Source organism: Falco biarmicus, chromosome 1 (genome assembly GCF_023638135.1).
Source record: "Falco biarmicus isolate bFalBia1 chromosome 1, bFalBia1.pri, whole genome shotgun sequence".
NCBI lineage: Eukaryota > Metazoa > Chordata > Aves > Falconiformes > Falconidae > Falco > Falco biarmicus.
The window spans coordinates 45,625,364-45,644,757 of NC_079288.1; the positions used below are offsets into that span (position 1 = coordinate 45,625,364).

The window sequence follows — 19,394 nt, forward strand, 5'->3', positions numbered from 1 at the left end:
ATTAGTTGTCCTTTGTATATGAAGTGATTTGTAATGAAAATAATTAGAAACAGTAGTTAGATTAAACAGTACCCAGAACCTGATTTGTTACTTCTTCCATTTACTCTGTTTTGCAATAGCTTAATTGTTCATTAGCATCCATTTATGACTTGAAGATTTCAGGCTCTGTGTTTGGTATTAAAAATGTGTTGGCAATTGAACTGTGTATTGTATTCTGCAAACATACTACTCTAGTAGTCGAGGATGTTGGTCTGCTAGGTGACTAACATCTGTCTGGTTTATTACTGTCTTTTCTTTCCTTAGGGAAGAGCTTTGTACTGTGGGTTTCTTGTTGTCGATAGAGAAGACTGGTTTTGGTTTTGCACTATGCTTATAGTGAAAGGTTGAGTTCATAAATGCTTGTGAAAGAGTTCTGTTGATTTCTAGGTAGGTCAGGAGTATATGCTAGCGCCTTTTATGACTAAAAAACTGGTTTTGCACAGATAAACCCATCTTCTGGGGCAGGCAGCTCTGCTTTGCTTTTGGAGTAGGGTTGTTTGCTCATTCCAGAGCTCTTTTATGGTCTTGTAGCGATACCTGAGCTAGACCACTGATAGCCTGAAATTGTGGACTGAAACCTGGTGCTTGATACTATGCCAGATACAGAGCAGAAGACAAAATTTGCATTCTCACAGACATCACTGACCTTAGTGTAAACAGCCAGAACTCTAGCTGTGAATCTTGCCTATGAGTAGTTTTTAACTTATTACCTTTTTTTAATTGTTAAATCAATAGAAGGTAGTGAAAGGGGTGGGCATTACTGTCAAAAGGCCATCTGGGACATTCAAAGGGAAAGGGATTTGTTACTTTTTCTGTTGTTTAAGTCTTCAGGGTTTTTTTCCTTACTTAGCAGTGATTTTTGTGAAGGACTGTTGGCAGTGGTGGGGCAGGGTCTTTCAGGAAGTGTCCAGTTAGAATGTCATTTTTTGATATACTATACTCTTTGCCATATTTGAAGCAGTTTAATAGTTGCATGCTGTTGTTCCTTTTTTTGATTACAGAAACAGAATTTGGATAACATAAGGATATTCTTACTAACAGTTGGAGAGAGACTTTCAGAGTTAGAAATGAGAAATCCGATACAGTAAGGTGTTTTGGAAAGTGTTTGCTGTGAGCAGTGAATTCCTCTTTAGCTAAAAGACACCTGATGGCAGCTATAAGAATTAGAGGCATTTTGTTAATTTGATGAGATCTACTGAAGTATGATGCTAGTCACAGATGCAGCCACGTGATCTTGAAGACTACACCCTCACTCACTGTTGCGCTTTCTCTGACCCATTGACTGGATTCCGCCTTAGAGGCCAGAAGCATGCTTTTGCATATAGACTCTATAGGCCTTCGCTGTTCACGTTGTGGGTAGGTTTGCCTAAGTGCTATGTTAGTGGGTGGCTTTTTTCATTTGTGTTTTTTGTTGTTGTTGTTGTTGCTTTGTGGTTTTTTTTTTTTTCTTTTCTGAAGGGTCTATTTTTTTCTCTCTGTGGTTTGACATCTCAGCTGGGACCTGGAATAAGATGATTGTTTCCTTTCTCAATTCAGTTCCATTTCAAGTGAAGTACAGTAGGAAGACAATTTTCAGCCTCTACAGATGACTCGGAAAATACACTTGATGATGTGTCTTGGGGATATTTACTTAAGTGCAGCACGGTGAGCTTTGAGTCTGAAGTAATTAATGACAAAAGTTTCCCAGCTGTCACTATGCAATCCTTAAGACCGTTAGCTAGCATGTAGTGCTTCAATGAGGCAGTGTGCACTGAAAAAACATAAGTAGCAGAGAACAAATGCTATTTGGATAGTGGAAGGAATCTATAGAAATAGGGTGTTTCTCATAAGAACCAAACCTCAAGTCATTCCAGAATTGCACATCTGTAGAGATGGTACCTGCCTAATCACTGAAGGTAGCGTGATCCGCGTTTGATGGATGGCCTGTGCATTTTGTTTGCAGTTTATTACCTGCTCTGTGTCCCCTTCTGCTGAAAGGGGCATAGCCAGAGCAGTGTGGAAGAAGGCTGCCTTCCTCCAGACGCCAAAAAATGGATTGGTTAGAAATCTTGGGGAGGAAGGGGGACTGCTCCTTCCCAGCAAGCAGCTCTCCAGGTTTGCCTGGGGAGAGGCTTTGATGGCCGTGGGTGGAGCAGGCAGGCAGACTGACTGAGCTGCTAGGAGGGCTTAACAGGCAGTAAGATGGGCTTCTGAGAAGCAGGCAGGTTGTATGTCTGTGGGCTCAGGTTTTAAAAGTGGTGAGAAGAGTCTTCTGGAAGACTGAAAAGGAACTGTCTCGAGTTTGTTACGAACCAGAGGGTTGCTGGAAGTTCAGGCTTGGTCTGAGACCAGTAAAAAGGAACTTGCTGCACAGTGGTGGGGCTGGGGGAAGGCAGCTGTGTGCAAAACTTCCTGTTCTGCTTACCCTTTCGAGCCAAATTTCATTATTCCAAGATTTCAAGACACACACACACCCCCCCACACCCCCATCAGTTTAGAAGCCCTGTTACTGGGCCTGCCTAATTCAGCTTAAAGCAGTAGTGCAGGTGAGTTCATTTATAGCTCTGGTAAATTCGATGGGCCCTTGCAGTGTGGGGTAGCATACTTAGCAAGAAGCAGAGAAACAAGTGCCAGGCTTTGTTTACATTACAGAGCTTACCTTTTATCTTTTTTTAGTTTTTAACACCCTTCTTCAATTCTACTGAAGCCTCCTTGGTCTTCAGAAGTCAGCTACAGGAAAAGCTTTAAAGAGACAAACTGATGATTGTATTGTCATGTTTTCAGTGGCTGAGTGGCACCTTGAGTTTATGAAATGTAGAATATCCGCAATGTAGCAGTAGTTCAAAATGCTGGTTTTCTGAGAGTATTTACTAGGAAATAATTCTGAGAAGATGTACCTTACTTGTGCCTAAGTAAAATGGAGCCAGGCTTTGTTTTTTACTTTGTTTCTTTTCCTGAGAATGGGGAAAACAAAAGTTTAAGCTAAAAATGCTTTTGATCCTGTGGCAAATTGTTTATTACAATATTCCTTACACTAGCCGTCCACTTTAGGAATTCAGAGCATACCTATTGGCTGACAAAGATGTTGCACAAATTTTCTAGGGGAATCATAGTTCTGGGGTTTAGATTGGTTGATATAAAGGCATAATAATGCATCCTCTTTAGTAGAGAAAATAGAGAGTTTATGCAACGGAAGTCTTGAGAATATAGTGTACTGAAATGTAGACTGCAAATGTTAAGTCAGAAAGGTTAGCACTGGTAAGACACTGCTTTGCATATTTACTCTGGTTTCAGAAACTGGATTACCTGAGGCACTAACTTAAAACTTTTTGCTCTAAATTTGAGGAAATATTTTCATTATGAGTGTTTCTTAAATGCGCAGGAAGGCCAGTTGTACTTTCCTTAGGTTGTTAAGACGTTACTGGTTTAGCAGCAAGGTACGCTCGGACAGCTAGTCACCTGAATGTGACAGGGCTATTCTGAGCAGCACCATCACTGGTAACAAAGCTTACTTCTCTGCAGGAATCCAGCACAGAGGCCAAAGACGATGTTATCATACCTCTCTCACTCACTTTTGAAATATCCCTAATGTATTTAGTCATGGTAAGTAAACAAGCAGGAGATCCTCTGTGACCTGGTGAAGTGTATGTGCCCTGTCACTGGTCATGTATCCGTCACCCCATCTTATACTTTGTTTTGGTTTCTGAGGATGTAGATTCATAAATACTTACAAGTCAGTAATACCCCGAGAACCCTTTTTTCTTTTTTTTTTTTTTTTTTTTTTTCCTTTCTGCTGTTACTTTCTTCCTTGATCCTAGAAAAAGGATCGTTTGAGCAGCCGCCTGGTAACTCATAGCCTGGAAGAGACCTAGGTTCAAATGAATTCAGCATAAGAAGAAGAAACTAGTGATGATTTTAATTGAGAAAGAAATTCCGGCTGGATTCATAGGTGAGAGGAAATGTTTCAGCAAGAGGTAGAATGGCTCCCTGTTGGCTGTGTAAGGAATGAGGGTCTGTAACAGGAGACAATATTTGGGGGCAGGAAACTTTATGTAGTACTTCCATGTGACAGCTTGCTGGGTATCGCTTGGGAGCTAGGTACTATGAATTCTCAAATTCATGAGCTATGCAGAACTCAGTTTTCTTCAATTAAATATTAATTTAAATGCTAGATGAATATTCTATTCATAAAGCAGCACAACAGAACATAAAAAGAGGTTATGGATGAGTTAACATAACATTTAAATTGTAAAACAGTCTTCTCCTAAGTGGGAAATACGAAATGAGATGTACAGCTCACTTCATAGAGAATTACAAAGTCTGAGAAATTTTTTTCAGTTTTTGAGTGACATGCAGGGCCTATTTTGTATAGCAAATGAGGGTGCTTGGGATTGGGATTTATTAAAGGCAAAATTTACCAGGACTGGGAAGACAGCTGGTTTCTACACACAAAAAATCCAAGTGATTACATTAAGGAATTGTTTTATTGAGAGGCAATTGAAAAACAAATCACAGAATACTTATTCCTATAAAATTGTTTCCCTGGTTTGTTTATTTTAAGAATTTTTTTTTCATAATTAGTTGGGCACTAGTGGTGCTGATGAATATGAGAATAGTTACTTTCAAAGCAACGGACAATCAGACAATAATGAGAATGTAGTAGTTCAGTTACTCATAAAGTTGACACTGTGCAGCAACACAGTGGATCATAACAAAATACTGTGTAGGCATGTTAATTCTCAGTGTAGGAAAGGAACATCACACGGGTTCCCTAATTTAAAGCCAAAGATGTTAGTTCTTGACAGAATTGTAGAATAGTTGAGGTTGGAAGGGACCTCTGGAGACTGTCCAGCACAACCCCCCCTGCTTACAGCGGGGTCAGCTTGAGTAGCTTGCCCAGAGCTGTGTCAAGTTAGCTTTTGAGCATGAAGAGAGATGAAGACTCCAAAAGCAACCTGGGTGACATTTTCCGATGTTTGACCAATCTGCCAGTCAGAAAAGTTTTTCTGATGCTTAACTGGAACATCTTGTATTTCAGTTTGTGCCTGTTTCCCTGTGTCCTGTGACTGGGGCCCCTGGCAAGAGCCTGGCCCTTTGTTTTATGCTTCCCATGAAGTATTTATAAATATGGCTAAGATCTCCATGCTGAACACCCTCTTCTCTCTCAGCTTCTCCTTATACAAAAGATGCTCCTGTCCCTTAATAATCTTTGTGTCCCTTCAAGTCCCTGCTGAACTTGCTTCACTATGCCCATGTCTCTGCTGCACTGAGGTGCTCAGGACTGGACCCAGCACTCTGGATGTTTCTCCCTAGAACTGAGCAGAGGGAAAGGAGCACCTCCTTTGACTTCCTGGTGACACTGCCAAGTTGCTGTGGGCCACCTTTGCTCTGTGGATGTATTGCTGGCTCATGGTCGGCTTGTCCACCAGGACCCTCAGGTCCATCTCTGCAAAGCTATTTCCTAGCTAGTCAGCCCCCAGACTGTACTGGTGCCTGGCATTATTCCTCCACAGAATAAGGAATTTACACTTCCCCTTTGTTGAACTTCACAGGGTTGCTGTCTGCTCTTTTCTCTAGCCTGTCAAGGTTCCTCTGAATGGCAACGCAAACCTCTGGTATATCAACTATTTTCTTTAGGTTTGCATTATATATGGACTTGCTGAAGGTCCATCGTGTCTCACCTTGCAAGTTATTAATGAAGATGTTGAACTGTGTTGGGTCTCACACTGACACCTGGGGCATGCCTTTGATGACTGGTCTCCACCTGGACTTGGAGCTGCTGATCCACAGCCCTTCGAGCCCAACACTTCAGACAGTTTTCATTGTTGATCTTTGTTAACTTTAGGAGGACAAATTGATTGATAGTAGCTGTTACGTGTGAGCAAGGATTTCTAAGTACACGTGCAAATTTGGCAGACTATTCATAGACAGCAAAATATTTTGCAGAAGGCGATAGCACAGTGTTAGCATAATTCACCTAAAAAGCCAATCAAGAGATGCAGAAACCTGCCTTCCTGAGTTCTGAGGCTCATGGGAAGTACTTGAATCTGCTTCATCTCACTCTAGACCATCCACTGACCTTCCAGTGTGCTCTTGTTTTCATGCCAGTCCAGGGTGGGAAATGTTGGAAAGAGAAGAACCCTTCTAGTTGCTCTGTCTATGTTGAAAAACCCTGAGATCAGCAGGATTAGTGTCATCAGAAGAGCACCTTAAAACTTGGCCATATGTAGGTGAGAAAAATGCCAAACATTCAAAGTGGGGAAATAAATGTATCTATTGCAAAGTGCTGTGCTGTCACAGATGGCTTTTTGTCATTATTATTATTCTAAGGTTAAAACCAACATGGAATCTTCAAGTATGCTCATGTAAGAGTACAGTTTTAAGGGATGAGGGACAGAGTGATGTTGCTGTGCATATGAAAGATCACAGGATTTCACAAGATGAATATGAAAATAACCTTCTTGCACACTGTGTTCCTGAGTGCTAACTGTTCAGCTAGTGATACTCTGTGACTAAAATTCTGATTTACAAGTTATATATATGCTAATAAGCGGACAGACATGATGTTTTCATAACTTCGTTAGGTCTTTTTGCCTGCTAGCATTATATCAGTATAATCCAGATGGACTCTTGTCATCTTATGTTCTCTTTTGATTTGGGGAGTAGGAAAGACAAAATAAAAACTGAGTGGCATGTAAGGCATCTGATCTAACTGAATAGAACAAACTGGATGAGATGTAGTTTATTCTAATTTGTTAAAAGATATACTTGAAATTATTAAATCTTTACCTCTGTTTTTTTGGTATGACCATCACATATTTGCAAGTGAGGGCAGTTTCCATAATCATGTGTGTACTTTCATCTAGGTGGAAAGTCAGGAGGGGAGTTTTCCTTTGTATATTCATAAACTTACAGCAGGGGCCCAAGGATCCAACACTTCATTAAGTAAACACAGATTAATTTCTGCTTTTTGCAAGTTCTGCTCCTTGGGTAGATGCAATATGTACCTTTATTTTATATGTCAGTCAATAGACTGTAATCTGTGTTACATACAAGATTTCAGAGACAACTCAGGATTACTCCAAGCAGGGTTCTTTATATTCCATATTCCATAAGAGCTGTGGCACCTTATGCAGAAATCCAGTATATCTACCTTTGTTCATTATGGGACAGTAGTTAAGCATTCAGTGACTTAGCTATTATGGGCATGACACCTGTCTTTAAGGTTCTCATCACTGTGATTTGTTTTCGTCATCCTTCAGGTTTAGGAGAATGATTGCTGTTTGTGTATTTTGTGTTCTTGAAAGCTGTGTTGAAACCGTGTGGGGAACATTAATCTGTAAATGCTCTAGGAAGGCTCAGGTTCTGTTTATTATGTTGTGGTTTAGGAGTATTCTAGGATTTTTTCTTCACGTGATTCTACTGGAACTTGGAAAGAGGAAACCTGCTTACAGTTGGATCACCTTCCTTATCTATAAACCATTTGAATTATAATTAAAGCTACATGTGTAAATTGTCAGAATGTAGTTACTGAGTCATGCCATGGTTTCACATCCTACACCTTCATTCAGTTCCTATACTTTCATTGTGGTTGAAAGTTCACCCTTCAGAAAATAAAATATCCAGTCTTCAAAAAGAGCCATTTGTTTGAATGTGCTTGACACCTGCCAGTCTTCTAGGGAAATTTTGTGACAAAACTTCTGCACAAATCTTGAGATATTTTTCAAACTTGAAGCCTTTGGGGATTTATTGAAGGTGAGGTCACTGCTTACAGTGTGGTCATGTAAAATAGTAGCCATGGCAACCACAGAGTATTGGAATGGAGGCTGAGGAGAGGTTTATATGAAAGAAGTAATATCCTTGGGCACAGAAAGCATCCTTGCTGCGCCGCCGCAGCTGAAGATAGATGGATGTTTCATTTGTGTGAGAGCCTTTTGTTCACTAATGTCAAGGAAAATTGAACTTCCCATTACTAGTCTTCTTCCAAATGTATTTGAGTTGGTACCACAGGTTTTAAAGACAGGTTTATCTTGTGTTACCTCATAAATAGAAGCTTGTGGAATGTTCTTAGGGCTTTGAAGGCATGAACCCCCTAGAATTTAATGCAGTGAAAACTGAAGCTATGAAAATAATATGGCTTGAAGTTGTGGTGTCTCTTCTAGTTTTGTTATATAAACCAGAAAATATTAAAAGACCAATGAGAAAAGGAAAGAATAATAGCTTTTGAATTTTGAAAGAAACTTTACGGAATAAATGTAGGTAAATGGTAGTTAGTTAAGCAGCCACATGCTGAGACAATGCTGTGCAGTATTTTGATGCGAAGCCTGTGCAAACAGAAAATTACTGGTGTTTTTTAAGGCAATTCAAAGTTGTGTTTGCAAAGGCTTTCACTGGATGTTGCAGTACTTGCAAGTCTTGAGAGCACCTACATCTAGTTATACTGTATCACATCTCCAGCTGTTCTCTTTTTTTTTTTTTTTTTTTTTGTTTTGTTTGTTTACCTCCCAACTTTAGGTAATACCTATTCACAGAGCTGGACTAAATTTCTTGTGATTTGTCCCATCACTGGTGCTTCCCATTATGAGCCTTTTGCAGCAGTCAGACTGGGTGGGAGCAGGAAAGTACCTCTATGTCCCGCTTTCCTCCCCTAAGATTAGAGTTCACAGATTTACTGTCAATATGGATAGACTTTGTTCTATAGCTTGAGTGGATGAAGTAGCACAGTCATTGCTAGTGATAGAGGTTTGTGTGTGTGTGGTTTTCTTTTTTTAAGTAGTAGGGTTTGTGTCTTTGAGTATGTTAATGCTTAGGACAAAATGGAATCTGGATCTCTAGTGTCTTGTCAAAATGTTCTAAGAACATCCCAAATTTTCTCAATATACTTACTGTGTTTTAATGTAAAGGTGGGCCGCCCTTGTCTTTTGTTGGAAAGACAGCACCAAGAATAGACAGAAAGAAACATTTTGTGCATCTCTTCTTGATTGTTGAACTCCCAGAAGGGTTTGGGGCTATTATTGAGCTTTACACTATGACTTATAAAATGTGCTGCCATTCTGGTTTGGATCAGGGCCAAGTTGATGATCACCGAATCATGGGCCAAGTCAGGTGTAGACACTGTGATGGTATGAGTTTGTCCTCTACTGTAGTAACAGGAAGCATGACCTTTAATTCCCTCTTATGTCATCCTTGTCACAAATGTACATAGAGTGAAAACTTTGCCCTGCTGAAGTTTATGGGAGTTTTGTAGTTAACATCAGTGAAGTCAGAACTTCACAGGTTGTGTATGATAGGGAAAAAGTAGAAGGTTTAGATTCAGATAACTCATGTGATTATTTTTTTTTTTTTTTTTTTATTGAATGCAAGTGTGATTTTATTTTGCAATTTTTGTGGCCTCTTAAATAATCATGTGATCTTTTGTTATCCTAGATGAACATGGCCTTCCCATTCAGTCTTCGTGCTTGTTGTAAGAAGGGCAATAGCAAAATAAGGAGATAGAAAGCAGAAATAAAATACCAGCATTTATTAATTTTCTCTTATTAGTGGGAATCCTTCTTTCCTGCAGCGCAAATATGTACACTTCTTAGCATGGCAGATATTGCATCTTTCAGTCATGTTTAATTCTAACATAATGCAGAAGTGAATGGAAGTATAAAATCAGATCAGAAGAAGCTGAACAGTTAAACAGCTGAGGAAGCAGTGAAAATTTTTAGTTAAGGAATGTGGTATCCAGTACAAATACTTAAGGAATTATTTATTTTTAAATCAGCGGATTTTAGAATATATTCCCACGCCTTGCAGATTCAACTAGGGAATACATTCCAACTACTACTTGCAGAAATACGTAGCTCCTCCTAGTTGCCAAGTGTAACTCATGGTGTTAGGATTGTCATGGTGTTAGGTGTCATGATTAGGATTCAACCAAGCAGTGACAACAACATTAGTTTAGTTTACGTGTAACCAGTGTCAGGACTGAGCTGGCATTCAAGTTGCTCACCAGTCGTGACAAAACCCAATATATCCAAATAGGGCACAAGATAGAGCTTATCTTAGTCTTCTAAAACACCTGCCCTCTTTCAAAGTTGTCTACATGGAGTAAGGGTCCAAGATTTTTACATTTCCTATTGATAGAATTCCTCTACAATAGGGATTCAACACATTATTTATAGTCTGTCTGTGTTGTCACACAGAAGATCCTGCAGGAACAAGGATGGCTATCTTTCGAGTGGATTTATCCAAATTGCAGTGCAAATCCTGATCTCCCTTCCTTTCTAATGCTTCCACATTATTTTGCTGTCAGGGAGTGGGATAGTGAGGTTGAAAGCTCATCAATTGTGCTGTTTTGTTGATGGCTGGCCAGCCAGCGGCACAGACTTAATGCAAATGAGAACTGGTTTTGCTCTGAGATCTAGTTTGAGGTGGCATTGTGTCATTCCTGATGGTAACAAAGTTTTAAAATTCATTTTGAATTTATCTCTTCAAGTCCTGTTGACCTTTTGGTTTATTTTGCTGTTATGTGTAAACCTTAAATATGCAGAAATTACGTTTAAAATAAATGCTTGTCACCAATAATCTTTCTTAATCATAATTTTTTTTTTTATATAATCTTTGGCTTTGATTTTATGGTAGTATTGAAACTCAGATTGAAACCAGCTAATGGATTTCACAGAGGAAAGGCATAGTTACTATGGCTACACAGCACCCTGAAAGCTTAAAAGGACAAAGGATAAATGAATACGGTACTGGCTGCTTAGCCTTTTCTAGAATAGATTCTAATAATTTAAAGGCTTTATAGTCCTGCAGACACTGTTAGAAAAAGCAAGTTGTTAGTCCTTTAAAAATTTGTGGTTTATTTTTTAGTTTGGATCATTACTTTTGAAGTAGTATGTTTGAAAAATACTTTTTAAAATGTCCTCTGCATTTACTAGTTTATTTCACATATATCTACTGCATGTAATGAAATTGACTATTACTGGTCATTTCATCACTGATATTTTTACTATGGTATTTTAAAAGGAGTAGAAAGCTAATCCTCCTACGGACAAACAAACACAGAGTAATTGTGGTTTGATGAAAACTTGCAGTAATGTACTTTTTATAGCTTTCACTGTAGTTTTGGCTGAAACATTTTACCTTTGGTTTTCTTATAAACCAATCTACACATTTAAGACAAACATCTTGTATATAGTAAAGAAAAATAAAACACATGCATGGTTAGGTCCATGCAATTAAGGAGGAAATTACCAGGTTTTAGCATTACCTTAGTGACTGATAGCAGAAGGGCTATTACCTGCCTTTGCTTGAGAAATAAAATGTGTTGAAATCATAAACATGTCGCTCACCAGCTCAAGGGTAGATTTTAATGACCTGTTGAAGATAATACAGAATAAAATTTTATAGAGTATAATGATAAAATGCATCTACTGTTCACCACAAATAGTTCTGTCTACTGCGAGTTGTAGGCAGCATACTTTGGCCGATGGGTTGCAGAAAATCATTGGGAAAGTAGCAGGTGAGCTTACAGGTGGCTTTATAAAGAGAGATTTCCTGTGCTCTTATTTGCAGGCAGATGGCTCTTGTATTTGTAATTTGGATTTATCTGTCCAACAAAATTTGCATATATTTGTAAAGCGAACTGGACTTGCTGTATATACAACAGACCACTGAGCCATCCTCCTATTGTAGATCTGTCCTGTGCTCCATAGAAATGCCACATTTGCTACATCAGCCCGTAAGTGTCATTTATGTCTAAGTCATGCAAAGAGGCCTTTCTACCTAAAAATATCAGAATTGTTGTACAGAACTTCACCATACAGACCAGCAATCTACGCCAATCTGTAAAGCCTAGTTGGGCCAAATTCCAAGATGAGCAGAAGAGGATGCCTGGGAAAACCCAAGAATAACCCAAGTGAATGTATAGGTGGAAGCAGGTGATGCTGTTAGAAAAATATTGGGGGAATTTCATCCTGCTGTTTATTGTGGATCCGAGATTGGATAATTATGTAGTAAATCTTAAAGTAGCTCTAGGTTATAAACTACTATAAACTAAATTATGGTGGTGGAGAAGTGATCCAGAACATCTGTTTGTTTTAAATCTCCATAGGGCCTGTTCCTAGCTGCTTCTTGTGGCTTTGTACAGACAGATCTAAAATACAGATGTCAGGCTTCGAAATTCAGTAGGGCAGTTTTCCTAACTTAAGACTATTCTTCTTTAATTTACAGCTTAAATAACACTTCTGTTACAAGTTCAGACAGAACCAGTGTGCTCAAGACTAACACAATATTTATGGAGGGTTGGTTGGTTTGGGTTTTTTGTGTTTGTTTTGGGGTTTTTTGGCTTTTGTTGTGTTGTTGGGTTTTTTTCTCAAGGTTTTTTTTTTTTTTAGTGTTTAAGAGTTTTTCAGAGGATTTTCACTTAAAAATGAGTTTTGTATATTTCTACTGCTTCTTAAAAGAGGGAGAAGGGGTTATTCAGGTAGATTCTCAGGTAAAATATGTTCCTTTCGGGAAATCACTGTTGCTAGTTTTTTATCTTGCATGAAAATGTATTGAGGAATTTTCCTCTTCTTTTTGATCATTGTAAACATAAGGATGAAAAAATTAGATGGGCTATTAATGATTTGTTAGTGATGATATCTAGCTGAAGTCGCTCCATAGTAAGCAGTCATTGTGGGCTTTTCATTCCAAGCTTGATTTCCAGCACAGTGTAACTTTATTCTTTAAAACTTGTATTATGCACAATTTGTTTTGCTACATGAAATGGAATTTGGAACTTTCATCAAGTAAAAACTGCCAATGGATTGACAGTTTATTTAGTAACAGATCTCCAACCCCTACCTTAGATGATTTAAATGTAATTCTTTCAAAAATGAAATTATGAAACCAATAAAATAAAAAATCATTTCCTAATTAGGGATTTTTATTTGTAGTTATGTGTTTCATTCGTGGGTTTTTTGGTTTGATGAAATACTCCATTTATTTATTAATTACCTAAGTACTGCAGAAAAAGATGCTGCTTGAAATTCAGAAGTGGATCAGTTAAAGTGCTTCAACAGAAGACTGGGACTATGTGATATTTGATGTTGCCATGGGAAACTGCTTTGCAAGAGCGTTTGCAGAGCAGATGGACCAAGACAAATAAACCAGATACAGGTATTGAACGGAGATTGTGTAATGTTCTGTGCAACAACAGGAAAACATGAACTCAAACCTACAGAACAGTTCTTTCATTCATCCTTTTTGTATGGATACACTGATAGCTTAATTTTCAGAACAGAATTCTTTATAGCAAACTTGGTTTGTTTTCCTTTAAATGGAATAGTGTATTTCTATAGTATTTCATCTTGTGTCATTGATAAACAACTCTGATATGAATAGTTCAATGGTGAAGGCTTCCTATAGTTTTTGAGTTTTCAATGAATCAAAGAAAATTTCAGGTTTACCTTCTGTGTTATGCAAAACCAGTAATGTCCTCATGTTATGCTGTAATCTACTACCTTTCTGTCTAGCCTCTAAAGTTATACCTAAGTACACAAACATAAAGGAATGAAGTCTTTGCTTTCCAGATGTTACAGTTTTGTTAGCTTCACAGGCTCTTGGCTCTTGAGAGCTCTTCTGTACCTTTATACGCTAGCTTTTTTTTCCTTGATTTTAAAAAAATAATAAAAAGACACATACTCACCCTAAGAACCGGAATGTCTTTCTAATCATATGTTTGGCACAGAAGTCTGTTTCCTTAGCAACGTGAACACAAAAGATATCCATGTGACTATATACATGCAACATGCCTTTGTAAGAGTACGTATGTACAGAAATGCAGTGTGTTTGTTTAATATTTATTCTTTGTTCTCCCTGGCAAGGAATAAAATAGACATGTGCTGTTTAAGTTTTTTCTAAGGAAATAGAGAATTTGAAATACAATTTGTAATCATATATTTTCAACTACACAAATTGGAACTCAAATTCAAACTTGAAAAAAGAAGAAGCTTCTGGAAAAATAAAAGCTTAATCTGCTCTCTTGAAGATGTATGATTTCAACTGCTAAGGGATATTTTTTTTTTCCTTAAGTAATACCCTGACTGTAAAAAAATTACTTTGGACTTTCAATCTATAATCTAACTGTGCTTCTGTTCTTCATGAATTATAAAACTTACTCCATGGGTTGATTTCTCCACATGCAGTAGAACAGTTATTTGGGTCATGCTGTCATAAACTGATGAATGCCCATGTAACTGTCAAAATTTTTCGTTTAGTATGAAATGCCATGGAATGCCATACCACTGAATACCATGCGTTGATTTGCATTTTTAGAGTGCATGTTAACAATTTTTTTTGAGTGGTCTGAGTAAAGTTTGTTTGTTTATAAGTATGTATTTTCATTACAAAACAAAATACTTTTAATGTATTTGTTCTTAATCCATCTTAAATATCATGTGAAAATCTGCCTGAATTACATATTTATGTATACTATGCTTTTTCAGGGAAAACTAGGAGAGTTAGAAGCAGGAATTATGGGGGCAGACTTCATGGTTCTGCAGTGAACTGGATCAGAGTATCTGAATTTCTTCCACTGCTTTTAATCTGTGATTGTAAAATCTTGCCATTAATATCAGAGAGGCCAAAAGACATGTTGGCAGTCATTAAGGTCAGGGTTACTATATGTTGCTAGCTTTCAGCTATAAACTTTTTATGCCTTTTGGAGTAGCTAAAGCACAATGAGGTTGATTGTATTATTTTTATTTTTCTATGCATGGTGGAGAAGAGATTTCATGGGTGATTAATTTAAGCTCTTTTCAATTTCTTTTAAGCAGAGATTGGTTAAATAAAACACTTTACAGAGAATTGTTGAGGTTGGAAGGGACCTCTGGAGATTGGCCAACTCACTGGTCAAAGCAGGGTTACCTACAGCGTATTGTCCAGGACTATGTCCAGTTGGGTTTTGAGTATCTGCAAGGATGGAGATGATGCAACCCTCTTGGGCACCCTGTGCCATTGATTGACCACTCTCACAGGAAAAAAAACCCTACCATTATATTTAAATGGAATATCTTGTGATTAACTTATGCCTGTTGCCTATTGTCCTTTCACTGGATATCACTGAAAAGGCTCTGGTTCTGCTTTTGTTACTGCGGCTCTTCCTAATGCAGCCCAGCGCAAGGGCACGTGGCTGGCTCACAGCCACCTTGTCCTGCAGGTCCTTTTCTGCTCATGTGCACAGTATTGTTCCTGTCAGGCGCAGGACTTCATGTTTCCCTTTGTGGAACTTCAGGAGGTTACCGTCGGCCCATTTCTAGGCTCTCAGGGTCACTGTGAATGGGAGCACAGCCCTCTGGTTTATCAGCTACTCCTAGTTCGGTATGGTCTGTGAACTTGCTGAAAGTGCACTCTGTCCCACCTTGCAAGTTATTGATGAGTTGTTGAACAGTATTGGCTCTTGTAAAGACACCTGGGACTTGCCTTTGGTGACTGGCCTCCACCTGGATTTGTTGCTGCTGATCCACAACCCTTTGAGCCCAGCAGTTCAGTCAGTTTTCTATTCACTCACTCTCCATTTTTTCATGTTTCACCAGTCTGTCAGGAAGGAGACAATGGGAGACGGTGATGGAAGCATTATTAAAGTCAGGATAAGCAATGCTCAGCGTTCTCTCCTTGTCCGTTGGGTCAGCCTTCTCGTCGTGAAAGGCTATCAGATTGGTCAGGCACAATTTCCCCTTCACATATCCATGCTTACTACTCCTAAACACCTTCCTGTCCTTGTGTCTGGTGATGTTTTTCAGGATTTTCTGCATTCCCTTCCCAGGGATTGAGGTAAGGCTGTGACTGGCCTGTAGTTTCTTGGGACCCTCCCTCTTGTCCTTTTTGGAAGTAGAGGCAATGTTTACTTTCTTCCTGTCCTCAGAATTTCATCCCCAGCCACCCTCCCACCCCAGACCCCCATCACTGTGATCTTTCGTGATTTTTCAACGACAGAGTGGTCTCACAGCCAGTGTCCTCAGTACGTGCGGGGGCATCTTGTTAGGGCCCATGGATCTGTGTCCAGTTTGTTTAAATGCTTCCTAACCTGATCCTCTTCCTCTGATGGGAAATCTGCCTTGCTCCAGGCTTTCCCACTGGTGTCAGCGACCTGGGATAGCTGATGGATGGTTTTATCAGTAAAGAGTGAGGCAAAGAAGGCATTTGGTGTATTTGCCTTCCTCATATCCTTTTTGACAGGTCTCCATCGGAGACAAAACCAGCAGGAACATTTCCTGTTCCCCTTCATGTTTCCTTGAGCTATCCTGCCTGTGTCTCTGTGATCCCAGTGAAGTTGTAATTCGCCAGCTGCACACAGACTTCTCAGTTCCTCCTGTTCCCTGTGCTGTGTGCATTAGTGTGCAGGCTCTTTGGAGAGATACAAAAGCGTGCTGATTTCCCAGAATATGTAGGATAGCTCTCCCCATAATTCTGCCTGGTAGACATTTTCTTATGTATGTGGACACAGTTGGTGTGGGACCCCTACAGCCCTGTTTTTTTGCTTACAAATTTGCTCCTGTTCACATTGCCCCATACTCTTTGCTTGCCAACCTGGTCCTTCGCTTCCTCGCTTAACTGCTGGTCATCCTCTCCTGCCCCATCATTCCTAGTTTGAAATCTCATTACTGGATTGGCTAGCCTGTTGGCAACAATTTTTTCCTCTTTTAACTGATACCATTTCTGTTAAACAATCCTCTGTCCTGTTCACATAAAAACTAAAACGCTGTTGCCCCTATGAGCTGCACAACCAGCTATTGACTTGGGATCTGTCTGCTTCTCCTCATGCCCTTCTGCCTTTGCAGAAGGATTCGGGAGAAAACTTCCTGAGCTCCCCATGCTCTCGACACCCTCCCCACAGCCCCATCATACCCCACAGCGATGTAGTCAACGCTTGGTAATTTCCTGATCGCCCTGGCATCGTCACTGGTGCCCATATGGAAGAACGACGGAGGGTAACGGTCTGCAGCAGCCTGTCCACGATGTCGTGCTCCGAGCTGCTGGCGGGCAGCGAGCCTTCCAGGGCAGCAGGGCCGGGAGCAGCTGCGGGCTGCCGTCCCCCCAGCAGGGAGCTGCAGGCACCCGCCGCGTGCTCCTGCGCACCCCAGCTTTAGCTGCTTTGGGTCCTTTGCTGGACAGAACTTGCATTTGTTGCTCTCATAAGACAACTGTTTGAATGTTTTATGTGTTTTGGTGTTTGCTTTGCAAGCAAATGTGTGTAAAAATACTTCTAGTGAACAAATTATGTGGTTTGGCTTTTTTGTTTCATTAAGCTTTGTTTATTCTTGACTAGTATTCTGCCAATGCCATATGGGTTAGCTGGCTACAAAAAAGCTTATTCCACTAGTGTGGCTGATAGAGGTAAAGTCATGTATGGTTTTCCTGTGCTCAGGAAGATAAAGGTTTTATCTTCAATTAATCTCAAATCAATCTGAGAGTCTACAGAAAGATTAATGGGAAACAATATCTAGTATAGAATTTGATAAAGGTTATTTAAGACTACCTTTCAAGTCCAGAATTGGTGTTTTAGGTTGTACCATCTGGAAGACACCAGCATAAATTCCAAAGCTCGCTTCATAACACGATTTCAGTGTAGGTATACAATATTTCAATGTGATATAACTGGTTTCACATGTGTCCTGTTTCTGTTTATTCTAGGAAATGAACCCAGGAAGTAATGTGAAGGGCCATGTGAAGCTCTGTCATAGCAGAAATTTTCTAAAAGATTGCTTTACCTGTAAGTTGTTCTTTTCTGTTGTTAAATGTTAAATTGTATTCATATGGCTGGAAAAAAGGGTTTATTTTGGCATTTTAAGTGGCAGCTTGATTGTGAAGAAAACCCTTCCAAGTGCCTTATGGTTAATGCCTGCTGTTATTAGCTTGCTGTATCTTAGTGAAGAGCAAACGAATAATTTTCCTTACCTATTAAGATTTTGAATCTAATGAGCAAGATTTTTATGCTGTGTCATTATACGTTATATATCTACTGTGGTGCATGTTAAACTGCATTAGCTAATTTTTCAGAAATTATTTTAAAAGTAAATGAAAAGTAGAAAACATCCAAAGCTGTATGAACGTATGAAGCTTCTCCACTAAAAATCCTGTAGCAAAGATTGCCTGTGCAGGTGCCTGCTGTGACTCAGACCTCTTCTGGATTGTTCATCTTTTCCCAGTTATTAAATTATATGATAGTGCCCTTTACAGTTGTGCCACTTGTGGCAAAGAATTTTCTTTGAGCTATAGTCTAATCATTTAATTTTGCATGCATCGTATAACAAACTCCACTTAAGAATTTAAACTATTGTTTTCATCTAGAGTCTAATTATCTGCATCAAAATACTCAAGCAAGTGAAGGAGATTAACTTGTCTTCCTAGCAATACTGCAAGAAAAATATTACAAGATCCATTTTACACAAAGAACCAAAAGCATTAGACTGTTGATTTTGGCAGATTCATGTAGGTGGTGGCAGAGCTGAAAACTGAATTCCGAAGTTCTGAGTCCCAATCAAGAGTTATAATTTGAACATATAGAAATATGCCTAAAAAGACTATCTTGAAGGAGACTTGGAGTTTACAAGCTGGTTATGTTAATCAGTATGTTAATTTTCTCCCTTGAGTATGTAATTATCATAGTTTAACTAAACATTATATAGTTAGCAAGTTCCTGAAAACTGTGAGGGGGAAGGTATTAATAAAGAGTGTTTCAAAACTGGTAGTAGCTGTTTAAAAAGAACTGTTTCAGAATTTTTTTCCTTATCTAGAACTCTGTTTTAAAGTAGCAGCAACTTCTATGCCTGGGCAGTGTAGGTAATTTAGTTTGACATAACCTGTAACCCAATAAAAACTTGAAAACACTAGTCTTCCACAATTCAAACTCTTAATGAAATGTGAGAAAATGTCCTGATACTTATTTCTGATTTTCTTCCAAAAGTACTTTGTCTTAGTACTTCTTTACTACTCTAATATAACTTGAAACAACCACAAATCAAGTGCAAATACAAGAAAATCCATTAGAAATTAGAATCTTAGTTCTGCACTACATGTTGTAAAGTAGAAACTAAACATCACTGTCTTCATTCTATTAATATTCACACGGTATGGGTGAAACTTCAGCAATTGCCCTGTGTTATGCTAAGTGTATTAAAATGACTCAGATGACGAAGCATTTCCTTTCGTTTTATCAAAGAATCTGGATGGGATGTTCCAGGATATTTCAAGGAGGCTTTTATAAGCAGTCAAGGAAGAGAGAAGGGAAAGTGCTATTCTGATAATGCTGCCTTAATAACTGAATTTGTCAGATTTTCAGTACTATTTGGTAGGCTTAATTATTTAGCACTAAGTCACGCAAGTGGATTTCCAGTATCATAACA

At 38.9% G+C, this 19,394-nt stretch overlaps 1 protein-coding gene across 4 annotated transcripts in view; it reads left to right on the forward strand.

The window, feature by feature from the left end:
- The window catches only part of MARCHF1 (membrane associated ring-CH-type finger 1), a 258,484-nt gene that overhangs the window by 59,624 nt on the left and 179,466 nt on the right, over window positions 1-19,394 (forward strand). For all 4 annotated transcript variants that reach the window (XM_056323187.1, XM_056323055.1, XM_056323258.1 and 1 more), the window contains exon 2: window positions 17,683-17,761. The gene's annotated coding sequence lies outside the window, so the exon portion shown is untranslated. The remainder of the gene's footprint in view (window positions 1-17,682; window positions 17,762-19,394) is intronic.